Raw genomic sequence first — 6,045 nt, 5'->3', positions numbered from 1 at the left:
AATAAGATTTGAAATGTTGATAGACTAGATGTAAACATACTGTATCTGCTTCATGACATCAGTTTTGGTACTCATCAGGTGGAGTGAATAAAAATTGAAGTAGCTGCTAGTAGTACTAGTAATTAATGCTGATTCATATTTACAAGTACTAGCTTTTTTTTTTAATTTGTGTGAATTATCTTTTGGATAAAATTGCTTCCCATTCAATAATTGTGTAAAACACTTTATTATCAACACTGAAGCTGTGAGCAGTATGCAATGAAGATAAATACAAACAAGACGAAGACCATGGTTATCAGAAGAAAATAAAGAAGGTAAACGTGCGAATTCTAAATGAGACAGTAGAGCAAGTACAGAGCTATTATTATCATAGATCCCAGAAAAGAGCAGCCAGCCAGCCGCGCCCTGCGTGGTTTCTGCCGCGCGCTGACTGTTTCTCCCGTGCAGTCGACCTCCAGTAGCTGTATGGCATTTAGTGTGCTTAGAAGTCGTGTAATGAAACTCTCAATTCTTCAAGTGTACAACGTTAGTGTATAAAGTTTAGGATTATTGTGTATTTAGGTAATGCCTAGCAACAAATTCTCATTGTGTGAACGTGTGTATATGTACAATACATTCATAAAAGACAGAAGGTCGTGTGCGAAAACAAGACGAAAATTTCGAATAAAGTTTCCAAACAGACCTGTGCCTTCTGCCAAAACAATTAGACAACTCGCTAAAAGATTTAAAGAAACAGGCTCGGTGAAGAATCGAAAATCAAGCAGGAAACATAGTGTTCTTACACAGAACGATTGTAGTTTATTTCCAACAAGATTCCACCACTACTCATACAGCTGCCTTGTCAATGAGGGAATTGAGGCGTATTTTCGATCGAGACTAATCAGTAATAATTTGTGGCCTCCACAAAGCCCAGATATAACACTCTGTGACTTTTATTTATGGGGAACACTAAAAGGTGGGGTTTATAGGAAAAGTCTTCATTCTGTAGATAATTAAAAGATTATATACGAGAAGAAATCCAAGCTATCAATGATGTGGAACTTCAGAGTGTTGTTCATTCGTTTATCAGAAGATGTCAGTTGTGTGTGGCGGCAAACGGGGGCCTTTTCAGCAATGACTGTGAGCATGGTGAGTCCAAATTATTGAACATTTATTGTTAGTACTGTTATGTATTGGAGAAGCGCCGGAGAAATGGTTATGCGCTCGGCGGAAACCACGCAGGGCGCGGCCGGCCGGGTGCTCTTTTCTGGGACTTATGACAATAATAGCTCTGTAGATACCTTCAAATGTTTGGGGTGTACTACTATAACCAATGACATGAGCTGCTGCCAGGAAGTCAAAAGGACGACAGCAGTGGCAAAGGAAGCTTTTAATATAAGAAGGAGCATCTTCTGTGGACCTCTGGAAAAAGAACTAAGGACGAGACTGGTGAAGTGCTTTGTGTGAAGTGGGGCATTGTACGAGACAGAAACAGGGACATTATGACGAAATGAAGAGAAGCGAATAGAAGCATTTAAAATGTGGATATGGAGAAGGATGAAGCATGTGAAATGGACAGACAGAATAAGAAATGAAGCTGTGTTGGAAAGAGTGAGTGATGAAAGAATGATGCTGAAACTGATAGAAAGAGAAAAAGAAATTGGCTGAGAAGAAACTGCCTACTGAAGGGAACAGGTGAAAAGTTCGGGACAGAAGAAGATATCAGATGATAGATGCCATTAAGTTATATGGATCATACATGCAGAGACTAAGAGGAAGGCAGAAAATAAAGATTTGAGAATGCTGGTTTTGCAGTGAAAAACCTGCCCTTGGGCAGAAAGCTATGAATGAATGAATCAGCGAATCAACACTGATTATTTAAAATTGGCTATGATTTTTTAGAAGAACAGTATATAATGTGAGATTTATTTAATCTCAATCTTCATTTATTAAATTTTAACAACTTGATTATTTTTTAATATTTATCAGTTATATTGTTCAGTCTACACTTACCACATTACAAACAATGAATTACGTCATTGATTATATAACATATTTTTAAGACAAGCGCTTTTGCCTAACAGCAACTTCAGGTCAACAGTATACCTGATAAATATTCAACCTAATAGTAACTTATCTGAAAACAACAATGTCTGTCAAATTAGTTTTTAGTAATAATTTAATGAATTTTAGTTTTTCAGTGTGAGTTCTTGATCAGAGAAGACTGTAAATAATGAGAATGATACTCAACTTGGATTTGCATGTTGTTGTGTGGTGAACACCAATATCTTTAGCAACTACAATTCCACTTAAAAATCCAAGAAAATTTTCCATCTTCTGTTCGTTGTTTAAGGTGCCTTCTCGTGTTTAATGAATTACTTTCCTCCAAGAAGTAAGATGTAAGCCACTACAAATTTTCCTCCTTGAAGCTAAACAAACTGCGGTTATATTCTTCTCGAGTTATGATTAGTTCTCTACACTTCGTGCGTTCTTATTGTCATTGAAGCAGTAATTAGGATAAGGTATTACAATTACTATAAAACATACTGTATGGTCTGTATTAGTATCGTGCATTTCATACTCTATGTTTAGTTCAAGTTTGTCGAGCATAACAAGAACCGAAGTCTGCTTTGAAGAAGTGGATCTGTCTCACTCGCTCGGTCTTGCGCCTTGTATGATCTATGACCTTGAAGTTCCCTGACCTCTCCTACACTCCTCTCCCAACCCTTCATGGTTTTAGCCGAGTAACGATTTTAGAACAAATCTTGTGAAATTTTATTTAGTTCTAAGGAGAGATAATTTTTATTACAAAAATATGATTAAACTTCAACAGAAATATATGTACATATAGGTATATCACACAATGTTTTAAAATACATGACAGTTGTTACTATACCAATTACCGAAAGAAAATAGCTAGTTTATTGCATCTATTTCCTAGGTTTATTGCATCTATTTATTTATAGTTAGAAATAAATTTAGGTTTATTTTATTTTATTTTTTTCTTGTATTGCTGTAATTATTGCATAATTGTAATGGTATTATTGTATATTATATATCACTACCACCGGGTGTATACCCAATTGTAGTGTTAATAAATACATACATAATTACATTCTTCACATAATATTCAAATAAATCACAGTTGCTTGGTAACAATATTTGTGTGACTATATGGATGAATGGAAGTATCACCTGCACTGTGTTCAATTCAAGTTGGTCGAGTTTGACGAAGTTCGACGTTCATCGATGTTCGCTCTGCGGAAGAAGGCCTGTCGTGTTTGTTCCATTTTGTTGTAAAAATATTGGCTGTCCTCCACTCCCACCCCTTCATATTTTAACATAGACCTTGCGCTTAATTTTTCATATAAAATAAGACGAAGTTTGTAATGTCTTGGTTGCCTCTCTCATATTCGAACATTGCAGGACACTATTTTAACCGCTTAAAGATTTGAGCACATATCTTGCAATTAGTTTTTTCATATGGAATAAGACGAAGTTTCCAATGTCTTGGTTTCCTCTCTCATGTTTGAACATTGCATGTACTAGTCAGTATTTTTAACATACACTTCTTTTAAATATATTTTGTTTGATTTATTTATACATATTTGTGTGAATGTTTAATCATATTAATAAGAAAAAAATTATCTATACTCATTACTATGCGTAATTTCGCAAGATATGTGCCTGATATCCTTATGCAGCTAAAGCATAAAAGTGCAGGGAGAGTAGGAACTAAGGGAATGGCACCGAACATATGTACGGAAAGGGAAAGATTGAACAAATGCAAAGGGAGCAGCTTTGGTTCTACAAACATGAACCGAACATAAGGCCTCTTACCAGTTTTCAATGGACTCGGTTATTTTAGTATACATGCTTCACTTGTTGGAATGCCTATGGAGTAGGGCGAACTTTGTAGTATCCTGATATCTCCTCTCATATTCGAACATTGCACGACACTAGTCTGTATCATATTTGAAAATTCCCTAGTATTTACTGGCACAAACAAATACTTACTTTTAGTTGCAGTACTTACACATTGCACATTGAAATGTTTTGTCACTAGAATGCAAGTTTTTAAAAACTAGCAGTAACAGCACTTACTACTACTTTTATTTCCATTTGGTATACTCAAAAGTAGTTCTTTTCTTTACTGATAGAGTGCAACACCTGCCAGTTCCTTGGCCAGCTGTTATTAGGAAGAGGTTTGCTTTGTTTTTTTGTTTCTTCATGGTGTCTCTATGATGTTGTGCGCCCATAAATTCAGGTCAGAAAGGGTTAAATCCAAACACGTGAGATGGACAGCGATGTAGCGGATATGAGTGAATCCAGAAATGCATATAGTGTGTTAGATGGGAGACCCGAGGGGGAAAAAAAACCTTTGGGGAGACCGAGACGTAGATAGGAAGTTAACATTAAAATGAATTTGAAGGAGGTGGGTTATGATGCTGATGACTGGATTAATCTTGCTCAGAATAGGGACCAATGACAGTGTGGCAATGAACCTCTGGATTCTTTAAAAGTCATTTAAGTAAGTAAGTAAGTAAAGGGTATTATGGTGTTATATTCTAAACTTTCTGTCAGAACACAAGATTTTAGTGTTTCATTTCAACCTATTTAAATATCCACATCATTGGGCTGCTTTTACAGCTTGTTTCTTGATCTATTGGAACAAATTCCTCCCTGGGACTGTTTCAGTACTAAGTTAAATAAAAGTCATTTCCTGTTGGATAACTGTACCTTAGTTTCTAGTTTACATATGAATGATATCTTTGAAATTTTCCGAAATTAATACTAACTAGAAAATATACATATAAAATAACTGGAAATAACATTGTCAAAAGTGAACCTGTTCAACAATACTCAATATCGATATTGTAATGACTATTACACTTTTACTGTGTCATACTACTTTTTACCAATAAACGGTACGGAAGGACGTGTTTCAACCAGTCATGTCTGTTTATCGCTATAATTTTATCACTTCCCTAGCTTTGTTTATTTTTATCACTTCACTAGCATTTGTTTGTTTTTATCACTTCCTTAGCATTTGTTTCATTGTTTGCCAACATTTCAAACTGTAAATTCTTTACGGTACTATAAAACATGCTTTGCAATCGTCATTTGCTTCCCGCATAGGCTCCATTCAAACGTTTTGGTGAAGGTAACATTAGTGAAATAGAATTTTAGTAAGTCAATATCTATTTTATTGTATTGGAGTACTTCATTTCTTCTAATATTTATATACTTTCTTCTGTTTTTGTCACCTCCCTACCATTTGTTTCTTTGTTTGCCAACATTTCAAACTGCAAATTCTTTACAGTACTATAAAACATGCTTTGCAATCGTGATTTGTTTACCGCATTGATAGTCAACTGAAAATGGTGGCTCCATTCAAACTTTTTTTTTGTCTCGCTCTTATTTATACTAACTTTAACATCTTTGGTCATATCGCGAGTTAATCTTTTGGGTGAAATCCGGAGGCCTGTGTATTATTGTTGAGACTGGTTTTATTGTTGTAGACTAGATGGCGACTGTATATGTATTACTGATTTGTTATGAATATGATTTTGGTGATGAATGAGGCCAGTGATATTCAGGGATGTTGTGGCCCGAATTTCCTGGCATTTGCCTTACAGTTGAGGGAAAATCCTGGAAAACATCAACCAGGAATCGAACCCGGCTCTCTGAGTAAGAGGTCAGCATGCTGACCCCTACATCATAGAGGTGGTCTCAAACTTTTTGGCGAAGCTAACATTAGTGAAACAGAATTTTAGTAAGTCAGTCGTGTTCAACTCACAGGTATATTGATAAAATCAAAACTTCTAGTAAGATTACTGTTGATTATGACCCACTTGTCTTGCAGACTTACTTGAACAATACACAGAGTACACTGACATGTTACGGAGAAGCTTGGTAGATGAGATTCCTACAGTGCTGACGAAGGAACAGATGCATTATAGGACCCACCCCGAGTATTCCATAGTATCGATTATATACAGTATATTTTCGATTATTATATCAAGAATACCATCTTAAGAAAACAAAAAACATACAACAAATATG

Source organism: Periplaneta americana, unplaced genomic scaffold, assembly GCF_040183065.1.
Source record: "Periplaneta americana isolate PAMFEO1 unplaced genomic scaffold, P.americana_PAMFEO1_priV1 scaffold_20, whole genome shotgun sequence".
Taxonomy (NCBI): domain Eukaryota; kingdom Metazoa; phylum Arthropoda; class Insecta; order Blattodea; family Blattidae; genus Periplaneta; species Periplaneta americana.
Note: the sequence above shows the minus strand (reverse complement) of the source record.